The following is a 13,077-nucleotide window of genomic DNA, read 5'->3' as shown; positions in this document are numbered from 1 at the left end:
GCAAATTGCACAGGAGTCCCATGCCTCTTTTGGTCTGTTTCAGGTCTGAATTCAACCTCAAATTCGGGCTGAAATCGGATCTGAAATGGTGAATGGAGACGCATTGGACTTCAGTGTGAACCCAGCCTCAATTTGAAATCAACATTGTACCTTCATCCCATATAATCAATGGTTAAACGTGATGGAAAAATCATGTATATTAGTCAACATAATCCATAAACAAATAATAAAAAGCGCAAAGCATATAGACTGTCCAATAAACTGATAAGTGTCCAAGTGCTCTGTTTCAATATGGTGCTTAGTTCTTTGTTAGTGTAATCCAAAAAAGCTGTGCTTCCACCAATCACCTCAGTGCTCACAGAACTCTTACCTTATGGCCACATATTAAAAGCCTTAGGATCAGGTTTTAATAGTGGACAGGTAATCCTTCCTTAGAATATCCCTCTCCTTATCACTGCTGTGTTGGTTCCAAGATCCAGGCTCTTGAAGTGTCACTAATGACTCCAATCCATATATAGACAATATGACTCCCATAGTGTGAAATTGTTTAACCACTTGCTTACTGGGCACTTAAACACCCTTCCTGACCAGACCAATTTTCAGCTTTTGGTGCTCTCACACTTTGAATGACAATTACTCAGTCATGCAACACTGTACCCAAATGAATTTTGTGTCCTTTTTTTCCCACAAATAGAGCTTTCTTTTGGTGGCATTTGATCACCTCTGGGGTTTTTATTTTTTGCGCTATAAATGAAAAAAGACCGAAAATTTTGAAAAAAAACGCATATTTCTTTGTTTCTGTGATAAAATTTTGCAAATTATAATTTTTTTTTCATAAATTTTGGCCACAATTTATACTGCTACATATCTTTGGTAAAAACAACCCAAATTAGTGGATATTATTTGGTCTTTGTGAAAGTTAGAGAGTCTACAATCTGTGGTGCGAATCGCACAAAATTGATCACACCTGATGTACTGGTGGCCTATCTCATTTCTTGCGACCCGAACAAGTCAGGAAAGTACAAATACCCCCCAAATGACCCCTTTTTTGAAAGTAGACATTCCAAGGTATTTACTAAGATGCATGGTGAGGTTTTTGATGTTGTCATCTTTTTCCCACAATTCTTTGCAAAATGAAGATTTTTTATTTTTTTTCCTCAAATTTTCAATGTAATAGGTTATTTCTCTCACATGGCATGTGTATACCACAAATGACACCCCAAAATACGTTCTGCTACTCCTTCTGAGTATTACGATACCAAATGTGTGAGACTTTTACACAGCCTGGCCACATACAGAGGCCCAATATTGAAATAGCACCATCAGGCGTTCTAGGAGCATAAATTACACATTTCATTTCTCAACCACCTATTACAGTTTTGAAGGCCATGGAGCACCAGGACAATGGAAATGCCCACAAAGTGACCCCATTTTGGAAAGCTAACACCCCAATGTATAATCTATGAGGCATAATGAGTCGTTTGAATGGTTCATTTTTTTTCCAGAAGTTTTGGGAAAATGTGGAAAAAAAATGAAAACGCATTTTTTTACGCAAAGTTGTCCATTTATAAGATATTTCCAACACATAGCATGTACATAGCAAAAATGACACCCCAAAATATGTTCTACTACTCCTCCTGAGTATAACGATACCAAATGTGTGAGACTTTTACACAGCCTGACCACATACAGAGGCCCAATATTGAAATAGCACCATCAGGCGTTCTAGGAGCATAAATTACACATCTTATTTCTCAACCACCTATTACAGTTTTGAAGGCCCTGGAGCACCAGGACAATGCAAATGCCCACAAAGTGACCCCATGTGGCACTGACGACACGTGGCACTGACAGATGGCACTGGAGGCAGATGGCACTGGAGGCAGATGGGGCTGGCAGATGGGGCTGGCAGATGGGGCTGACAGATGGGGCTGGCAGATGGGGCTGGCAGATGTCGCTGGCAGATGGGGCTGGGGCTGGCACTGGCAGATGGTGCTGGCTATTTGCTCTGGCTAATTGCTCTGGCAAATGGGGCTGGCAGATGGCACTGTGGCTGGCAGATGGCGCTGGCAGGTGGCACTGGGGCTGGCGGCACTGGGGCTGATGGATGGCGCTGGCAGGTGGCGCTGGCAGGTGGCACTGGCAGGTGGCACTGGGGCTGGCGGCACTGGGGCTGGCGGCACTGGGGCTGATGGCACTGGGGCTGACGGATGGCACTGGCGCTGGCAGGTGGCACTAGCAAGTGGCACTGGTGGCACTGGTGGTGGCAGGTGGCACTGGCGGCACTGGCACTGGGGCTGACGGATGGCACTGGCGCTGGCAGGTGGCACTAGCAAGTGGCACTGGCGGCACTGGCACTGGCAGCACTGGTGGTGGCAGGCGGCACTGGCACTGGGGCTGACGGATGGCGCTGGCAGGTGGCACTGGCAGGTGGCACTGGCGGCACTGACGGCACTGGGGCTGACGGCACTGGGGCTGACGGGTGGCACTGGCAGGTGGCACTGGTGCTGGCAGGTGGCACTGGGGCTGGCGGCACTGGGGCTGACGGGCGGCACTGGGGCTGACGGGCGGCACTGGCGCTGGCAGGTGGCGCTGGCAGGTGGCGCTGGCGGCACTGGGGCTGACGGCACTGGGGCTAACCGTAGGCGCTGGCAGGTGGCACTGGCGGCACTGGCACTACTGGCAGATGGCACTGGGCTGACAGATGGCACTGGCACTGGGGCTGACAGATGGCACTGGGGCTGACACTGGCACTGGGGCTGACACTGGCACTGGGGCTGACACTGGCACTGGGGCTGACACATAGATCGCTCTCCCTCCTCACACGCTGTCTCTGTGTGAGGAGGGAGAGACACGGCAATGGGAGATGATCTCATATGTTTACATATGAGATCATCTCCCATTGGCAGCTGCGATCGCGCTGTGAACGGCCGCTTTGATTGGCCGTTCACGGCGATCTGTATTTGCCTGTCTCCGGGAGACACGGCAAATACAATACTTCCGCGATGCGCGCCCCCGGCGGCGCGCATTGCGGAAGTAAACACCAGGCCGTCCAGGGACGGCCAGGCGAAGGAAGCCGCCCGCTCTAAGGCCGTCATTCGGCTATAGGGCGGGCGGGAGGAGGTTAAAACATAGCCACTTATTAAAAGACAATTGGATGCTTACATCAAAGCAAAATTAAAATTGCATCAGAGCTTAAAAACATTGGCGGTTCCACCTCTCACATCACTACTGGTCCACCGTCCGCTCCTGCACGTTACATCACATCACGTGACTTCCTCAGAGGACCAACCATTTTTTGTTGCTGGTCAGCTGGAGCAGGGTTACACAGAAGGATTGGCAGGGAAGTGGTAAGGTAAATATCAGTTTGTAAATGGATAGAAAACTGTCTAAAAGGCAGAATTCAGTGGTTATCACTGGTGTACCCCAAGGTTCAGTGCTGGGACCCTTACTTTTTAATATCTTTATAAATGATATTGGGTCTGGGATCAAAAGTAACCTTTCCGTCTTTGCAGATGACACCAAGCTATGCAGTAGAATAACGTCCTTACAGGATGTCTCCAATTTACAAGCCGACCTCAATGCTCTGTCTAATTGGGCGACTATGTGGCAGATGAGGTTTAATGTTGAGAAATGTAAAGTTATGCACTTGGGGGCTAAGAATATTCATAGTAGAGAAGGATCTGGGGGTTTTGGTAGATCATAAGCTCAATAATAGTATGCAATGCCAAGCTGCGTTTTCCAAAGCGAGCAAAGTCCTTTCTTGTATTAAGAAAGGTATGGACTCCAGAGAGAGAGCTATCATTTTGCCCCTGTTCAAATCATTAGTAAGACCTCACCTGGAATATGCAGTTCAATTTTGGGCACCAGTTCTCAAAAAGGATATTGGGGATCTGGAGAAAGTGCAGAGATGGGCAACCAAACTGATAAGAGGCATGGAGGAGCTCAGCTATGAGGAAAGATTAGAGGAACTGAATTTATTCACTCTTGATAAGAGGAGATTAAGGGGAGATATGATCAACATGTAAAAATATATGAAGGGTCCATATAGTGAACTTGGTGTTGAGTTATTCACTTTACAGTCAACAAAGAGGACAAGGGGGCACTCTTTACGTCTAGTGGAAAAGAGATTTCATCTCCAAATACGGAAAGGTTTCTTCACAGTAAGAGCTGTGAAAATGTGGAATAGACTCCCTGTAGAGGTGGTTCTGGCCAGCTCATTAGATTGCTTTAAGAAAGGCCTGGATTATTTCCTAAGTGTACATAATATAACTTTTTTTTTTTTACTCTATATAATCTTTATTAATTTTCTTCATTGTTATACAAAATACATTCTTTATAAATATATATCCAATAAACATAAAAAAAACGGGGACTTACCCGACGCTACACACTCTTCGACTCCTGGTGGGCTCTCCACCCGGTGGACTGGCAGTACACGTACTACTTGGCCCCCCACCAGATGCACTCCCGCATCGATTATTTTTTCATTAATAACGCTACACAGAGCGGCCCTCAGTGCCCTCATCTTACCGATTTCATGGTCAGACCAGGCTCTGATCCTACTTACCCTGGACTTGGGCTCCACGGTAGTTCGACCATATAATTGGAAACTGAACACTTTCCTCCTACAATACCTTCCCTCCCAATCAGAACTAGTATCGACCCTGAACCACTACTTTACAGAAAACGCCACCCCGGATGTTACTCTCCCCACTCTGTGGGAGGCCCACAAAGCGGTCATACGCCGTAAATGCATGGCACTTTCCTCAGCCATGAAGAGGGGCGTCGCAGCCACCAGATTACACAGAGAGAGAGACCTCAGACACCTGGAACGGAAATTGCAAACCTCTCCGTCCCTACGACTCCTCCAAAAGTTAACGAATCTACGTATGGCGCTTCGTGACTTGGCACTCCGCCGGGTGGAAAAGGCTCTCCTTCGGGTAAAACAGACATACTATGACAGGGGTAACAAAGCGCACTCCCTCTTAGCGAGGAAACTTAGAGACAAAACCCTCCTGTCTACCCCGCACCAGATCAAAACTAAATCCAACATTGTGGTCTCCCACCCCAAAGAGGTCGTTGACACTTTTGCGGGATTCTATGCGGAGCTGTATAATAACCCTGATATCCCCAGCGACCCCCTACCGGCAGAGCTCTCGCAACGTATGCGGCAATATCTGACGGAAAGCGGTATCCCTCGTATTCGAGATTCGGATCTAGCCTCTTTAAACCAGCCCATCACGGAAGAAGAGGTAGAATGGACCATTAAGTCCCTCCCAGCGCACAAATCCCCGGGCCCGGACGGTCTACCTTACGAATACTATAAAACATTCCTGCCTCTCCTACTTCCGCACATGAGTAGACTCTTTAATCCTTTTTTACAGACCACTCCTGTCCCCTCGGATATGCAACGTTCCTTTCTGACCCTGATCCCTAAGCCAGATAAGGACCCTATCCTGTGTGCCAATTATAGGCCCATAGAACTCCTGAATGCAGACTTAAACATTTTCACTAAATTACTGTCGCTGCGGCTCAACATGGTCCTCCCCTCCCTTATCCATAAAGACCAAGTGGGTTTTGTCCCTCTCCGCCAAGCCGGAGACAACACCAGGAAGGTAATAGACTTGGTCGACGTGGCGAACAGGGAGGGCTTGCCGTCCCTGCTTCTGAGTCTGGATGCAGAAAAGGCTTTTGACAGACTGGGGTGGCCCTTCCCGTTCGCCACGCTGACCCACATGGGGATAGGGGGACCGTTCTTGCGGGCCATACGACACCTTTATTCTAACCCGTCCTCTCAAGTCAAAACCCCATTCACCACCTCTTCGACCTTCTCTGTCTCCAATGGCACGCGCCAGGGATGCCCCCTGTCACCTCTATTATTTGCCCTCTGTGTAGAACCCCTTTCGGCGTCCATTAGACGGAATCAGGCGATCAGGGGTATTCCGGTCAGAGATAAGGAATTTAAAATCTCACTGTTTGCGGACGATGTTATCCTTACACTGACCCAACCCAGGATTTCCCTGCCCAACTTACACATGGAGCTGGACCGCTACAGCGCCCTATCGGGTTACAAAATCAATGCCACAAAGTCGGAGGCCCTTCCAGTTAATATCACGCCCCTGGAGGTGGACCACCTACGATCCACTTTCCCTTATAATTGGAAGTCCACCTCCCTAAGGTATTTGGGGATAAACATTACCCCAACTTTTCCTCCTTATATCTGGCAAACTTCCCGCCCCTGTACGGATCTATTAGGCAACTACTTTCACAATGGCGGAAACACCAAATTTCCCTCTTCGATAGGATAGCTTTGGTGAAAATGACAATTCTCCCGAAGCTCCTTTTATCTCTTCCAGACCCTCCCCATTCCCATACCTTACCCACACTTGAAAGACTACAAGCAGATCTGCTCAAATTTACGTGGAATTACAAACGCCATAGAATACCTCGCTCAGTAATGACAGCCTCACGCCCAGACGGGGGTCTAGCGTTCCCTGACCTAGTTAAGTATCATCAGGCGGTCCAGCTCCGTGTGGTTGCTTCCTGGTTTACCCAGAGATCGTATAACCGATGGACGGAAATTGAAAAGCTTTGGCTGGCTCCGATCCACCCTAACAGTATGTTCTGGAGTGCTGCGTCATTGGTCCCCCAGCCTCGGTTATTGGGCTCTATGTTTCAGCTGCAATGCCTCTGGCGTAAGCTCTCTAAACTGTATGATCTCTCCTCGGATAAGTCGCTCCTGACGTCTTATATGCAACCCCAAGGTGCCAGATAGTCTAACCTACCCGATGTCCCACCCCTGGTCTTCTCGGAACCTCTTCCATCTGGGGACCCTGGTGGACCCCAGATCGTGGAGACTCCTGTCCTACGCTGACCTCCAATCCAAATTCGACCTCCCTCGCCAGGGATTTTACAGTTACTTGCAAATACGACACTTCGCCCAGACCATATCCTCCGACCTACGCTTCTCTCCGCCATCCTCATTTGAAAACATAATTCTAGCAGGTACGACCCAGAAAGGAATGATCTCTGATATCTATAAAATAATGAACGCATTCCCTTTGGCCTCTCAAGGCAAACATGCCTATATGCTCAAATGGGAAGAAGCGTTGGGTGAGGAGATCACGGAAGAGCAGTGGCGGGTGATATGGTCACATGCATCCAAAAGCTCAGTTTGCACACTCTACAGGGAAAATGCATATAAAATGTTATTCTTTTGGTACATGACCCCGGACGTTCTCCACGCGATCTACCCCTCTACATCTGACAGATGCTGGAGGTGCCTGGAGCACAGGGGCACCCTTTTCCACATTTTTTGGCAAGGCCCCCGAATAGTCCCTTTTTGGACAGAGGTTCAGCGACTCCTGACCAGCTTACTAGACCAACAGATGGCCCTGACCCCCAAAACCTTTTTGCTGAGTATCCCTTTCCCTAAGCTGACGAAATCCCAAAAGAAACTATCCCAACACATCTTGACGGCCGCGCAATGTCTTGTTGCCCTCCATTGGAAGCAGACACAGCCTCCTACCCCCAGTGCTCTCCACGCTAGGATCAGGGACGTGTAGCTGATGGAAAAGATGACCGACACAGGATACAGGACCATGATGTGGTGTGAGGTCCCTGGAATCTCCGGGAAAGTCGGACATAATCGGGCACATGGAACACCCATGGTGACTATCAATCCTTACCTCTCCCCCCCCCCCCCCCATTCCCCTCTTCTCTTTTTTTGGGGGTTTCTCCCTCTTTTCTCCTCTCTAATTCTTTTTTTTTCTTCTTCTTCTTTTCTATTCTCTCTCATGAGAGTAATTTTGATAATGTTTCATACATGCATATAAGACCATAAGATGATACCTGCCACCTCAGCATAGGCTCTTTCACTGGAAATAGAGATTTGAGGATTTGCATGCCGTTTTTCAGTGAGGGTCCTAACGACTGAGGTGGAGCCTCCTTGGACTTGTCTGTACCTACTCCAGGGGTATATACTCTGTAGGTTGATATGCATGGACTACTTGATACTATGCCTTTTTGTGTTACTCTAATGCTGCAATGAAACATATGACGTGTATTGCATTGTATTAAACAAATAAAATGTTATTTGACAAAAAAAAAAAACTGGCATTTTCACACAGTTTACTAATATCTCTTCTAGCACCTCGCCACACAGTTTTAATCAAGTTGCATCTCCCTGCGACCGATAGTGGGAAACGCCTCCAAATTTCTATTTTGCTTTTAAATTTGGCTAAAAGTGGGACTATATTGTTATTTATATACTTATTAGGATCTCTTGTTATATGTATCCCTAAATATTTTATTCGTTCAACCACTTCTAACTTAGGGATTGCCAATAAACTCAGATTCCCTAAGGGATCTACCAGCATCAGGGCTGATTTTTCCCAGTTTATAACCAGTCCCAAGAATCTACCAAATTCCATGAGGATGTTCATCCCCTGCTTGAGGGATTGCTCTGTATCCCCCAGGAAGAGCATACAATGCGATTTTCCATCTTTCTCCAGAAACCTACCATATTTGTATTCAATCTTATTGTGATGGCTAAGGGCTCCATAGCAAGTGCGAAGAGCAGGGGTGACAATGGGCCCCCCTGTCTTGTCCTCCTCTCTAATAGAATCTTCTCCAAATAATCATTGTTAACCCTGATTCTAGCACTAGGGCCGTTATACAAGGTTTTTATCCAGGCAATAAACGAGGGGCTGAATCCAAATTCTCCCAACGCTCGCCAGATATATCCCCATTCTAGGCTGTCGAAAGCTTTGACCACGTCTAGGGACATAACTGCCCTTTTACCTGTGTTCTCTGTTAGTATCTGCAAATTAAGATATATCCTCCTAATATTCATGCTAGTAGATCTGCCGGGAATAAATCCTATTTGATCGGAGTGTACAAGTCTAGAAATGATTTTATTAATCTGGCTGCCATTACTTTGGCTAATATTTTAGCATCTGAACAGAGAAGGGAAATAGGTCGATAAGACTTAGTTTCCAACGGGTCCTTCCCCTCCTTGTGAAAAAAATATTAATGTTGCTTCTGTCATTGACATGGGCAACCTCCCTTCCTCCTTTGCCCAATTTAATACTTTAAGAAGCTCCGGGAACAATATTTTCCCATAATGTTTATAAGTTTCCACTAGAAGGCCATCTAGTCCTGGGGATTTCTGATTGGCCATTTCTGTCACCGCTAGTTGAATTTCCTCTAAGGTTAGCGGTGCCTCCGTTACCTCTCTTTCCTCTTCAGTAAGGACCGGTATTTTAATATTTCTAAAAAATGTATCCAATTCCATTGCCCCCTGTGATCTATACAGTTTGTCATAATATGCTCTGAAAGTGTCCGTAATTACTGAGCCCTGTGATTAAATTTCTCCTTTCTCTGTCCTGATCATGGGGACAGTGGATGGTGAGGAATTAGTTCTCACTAGATGTGCCAGTATCCTTCCAACTTTTTCCCCCTCCCCATAAGTAATTTGTTTCTGAAACAATCTTTTGTTCTCTAATTTCCTAGTAATTACAGCTTTATATTCCTGTTGCTTGTCTAACCATATACTTTGCTTCTCTGGGGTAGGATTTTCCACATATTCACTTTCTACTTCCACTACATCCCTCTTGACCCTGTTCTTCCATTCCCTTGATGTCTTCTTAATTTTCGCCACTTGCTGGATAAGAATACCCCTAAGGTAAGCCTTCAGTGCATCCCACATCACTCCTCTTGTCGCGGTCTCTTTATTAAACCTATAAACTCTTCTAAATTAAGTAGCATCTCATCTGGATCTCCAATTATCTCGAACCATAACGGATTCATCTTCCGTACTGTAAGCCCTTGTATACACGGTCGGACATTCCGACAACCAAATCCGTCGGATAAATTCCGACGGATTTAGTCCAGAAGGGGTGTTGCATACACACGGTCGGACTAAGTTGTCGGAATTTCCGGTTGCCAAGAACGTGGTGAGGTAAGCCACGTACGACGGGACTAGAAAAGGGAAGTTCAGTACCACGTCCGGCACCCTTTGGGCTCCTTCTGCTGATCTCGTGTTTATCGCGTGTTAGTAGAAGTTTGGGTAGAGACGATTCCCACTTTTCAGATTTGTGCTTCAGATCGTTACTGCTCTTCAGTTTGTGCTTGTCGGTGCATATCTGCTTACCAGTGCATGTAGTCAGTTAGCATTTGTTGGTCATTGTGGACTATATCTTGGTATATAGTATGCTTTGATTTTCATTGCTTATTGTCTGCTCGTTTCTGGTTTTAGTTCATTCTTTCAGGCCTTGCTGTTTATCGGTGCCTTCTTTTGTCCGTTCTGACCAGCCGACCGTTTTCAAGCCATGTTTCGTGTACGTACTCGTCGTAGAGTATGTGCTGTGCAGGGGCTTGGTGTTGGGCTTTTAGCTTTGACACAAGCCTGGTCCATGAACAGAGCGAGAAGGAGTTCGTAGACCAAGAATTGGTTGCTGCAGCGTGGCCAGTTCTCGCACATGCCTTTGCTTCGTGAGATCCGGCAGAATAATCCTGATGATTTCAGGAATTTTCTCCAGATGACGGACCCCTTTTTCAAAACTGCTGGTTTTACTGTCCCCTTATATCAGCAGGCAGGAAACCTGCATGCGGCAAGCTATCACTATGGAGCAGAGGCTCATCGCCACGTTGCGCTACTTGGCGATAGGGAGAAGTCTTCAGGACCTCAAGTTCTCGACAGGCATCTCCCCCCAGGCTCTGGGAATCATTGTTCCAGAGACCTGTTCTGCCATAATTCAGGTCCTGCAGAAGGACTATATTAACTAGTTGCTGACCGCCGGCTGTCAAATGATGGCCAGGTGGCACACCTATTGTGGCGGGAGGCCGTCATACGACGGCCTCCCGTTTAAACAGGGAATGCGCGCGATCGTGCGCGCGCATCCCTGTTTCTTCGGTGGCGGCGTGTCACGGAGACACTGCTCACTACCGAAGGGGGTGAACAGCCATTGGTTATGGCTGTTTACCACGTGATTGGCCGTGATGAAGTCACGGGCGATCACAGATGGTCACACCTCGACTGTGCACGGCGCATGCGCGCGATCGTAAGCGCGCTGCACGTGCACGTCGGTGGCAGCGTGTTCCCTGCGAACACTGCTCGTCCCCGACGCTGGTAAACAGCCGATCACTAAAATGTAAACAAACCGTGGTAACGAGATGTTACCGGGCTCACCTCCTCACACACCGATCGTGTGTGAGGAGGAGATTGTGGTAACATCTCATTACCGCCTACAGTACACATCAAGCACACTGATTGCCCCCCCAATAAAGAGGACCTGTCACCACCCCTCATAGTACCTGTCAATCACAGTCCATCAGAGTACCTGTCACTGTCCATCAGAGTATTTGAGTACCTGTCAGGCCCATCAGAGTACCCGAGTACCTGTCACAGTTCATCTGAGTACCCGAGTATTGAATATAAAGGGGTGGGTCCTGCGCAAATCGTGCCACTCAAATAAAATACACAAATTCAAAATAATATAAATATGTGCATACATACAATGCCGTGAAAAAAATATAGTCCAAAAAACAGCACGCATAAAAATATATAAAAAATGGAAAAAGGTTTAATGATAGAACAATAATAAAATGTCCGCTACTTAAGGCTCCCAGAACTCTCACCTTTAAACGAAGTGAATAAGCAAATCAAACAAATCAAACAAACTCCAGGATTCTCTTATTTCATTCATAAATGATAAATAATAGCCATCAGGATCATCCCCATGAAGAAGTCACATGACGTAACGCGTAGGGATTGGCCAGAGGACGAACCGGAAGTATAGTAAGACGGGAGGAAGTTGTCATTATACCCTCTTCCTGATTGTGCTTGTTTTTGCAATTAAAATGTGAGAGTCTTTACTGCTTTTTAATAAATTTACCTGCCGTTTTTTAAACTACTACACTATGGAAGTCTCCTGTTTCTCTCTCTCCCCCTCCTCTCTCTTATTTTGAGCCATACACTGTGGAATAGAAGTGAAGATCTATATATCACCTATTCTGTAAGCTGGGACTGGCCCTCTAGTGGCGGAATTGTATCATTACATCCCTCCTTTGGATTTCCTGATGGCTATTATTTATCATTTATGAATGAAATAAGAGAATCCTGGAGTTTGTTTGATTTGCTTATTCACTTCATTTAAAGGTGAGAGTTCTGGGAGCCTTAAGTAGCGGACATTTTATTATTGTTCTATCATTAAACCTTTTTCCATTTTTTATATATTTTTATGCGTGCTGTTTTTTGGACTATATTTTTTTCACGGCATTGTATGTATGCACATATTTATATTATTTTGAATTTGTGTATTTTATTTGAGTGGCACGATTTGCGCAGGACCCACCCCTTTATATTCATTATTTGATAGTTTGTGTTCACTATTTTGTCCTGCTGCATTTTTTAGTTAGCATTTGCACTTTATATCACTCAGGCTCTTTTTCACAGCATCTGTGTTTCATTATATCTGATTTTGGATTTTGTTCCACTCTAGTCACTTATTACCACTTAGCGGCGCGAAGGCTGACCACTTTTATTATTTTGAGTACCCGAGTACCTGTCTCAGCCCATCAGAGTACCCGAGTACCTGTCACGGCCCATCAGAGTACCCAAGTACCTGTCACGTCCCATCAGAGTACCCGAGTACCTGTCAGGGTCCATCAGGGTACCCGAGTACCTGTCACAGTCCATCAGGGTACCCGAGTACCTGTCACAGTCCATTAGAGTACCGAGTACCTGTCACAGTCCATCAGGGTACCTGAGTACCTGTCACAGTCCATCATGGTACCCGAGTATCTGTCACGGTCCATCAGAGTGCCCGAGTATCTGTCACAGTCCATCAGAGTACCCGAGTACCTGTCACAGCCCATCAAAGTACCCGAGTACCTGTCACGGTTCATCCGAGTACCTGAGTAGCTGTCACAGCCCATCAAAGTACCCGAGTACCTGTCACGGTTCATCCGAGTACCTCGAGTACCTGTCACAGCCCATCTGAGTACCCGAGTACCTGTCACAGCCCATCTGAGTACCCGAGTACCTGTCCCATTCCATCTGAGTACCCGAGT

Source organism: Lithobates pipiens, unplaced genomic scaffold (assembly GCF_037356315.1).
Source record: "Lithobates pipiens isolate NorthernLeopardFrog02 unplaced genomic scaffold, aLitPip1_a1.2 Scaffold_19, whole genome shotgun sequence".
In the NCBI taxonomy this organism is placed as follows: Eukaryota; Metazoa; Chordata; class Amphibia; order Anura; family Ranidae; genus Lithobates; species Lithobates pipiens.
Note: the sequence above shows the minus strand (reverse complement) of the source record.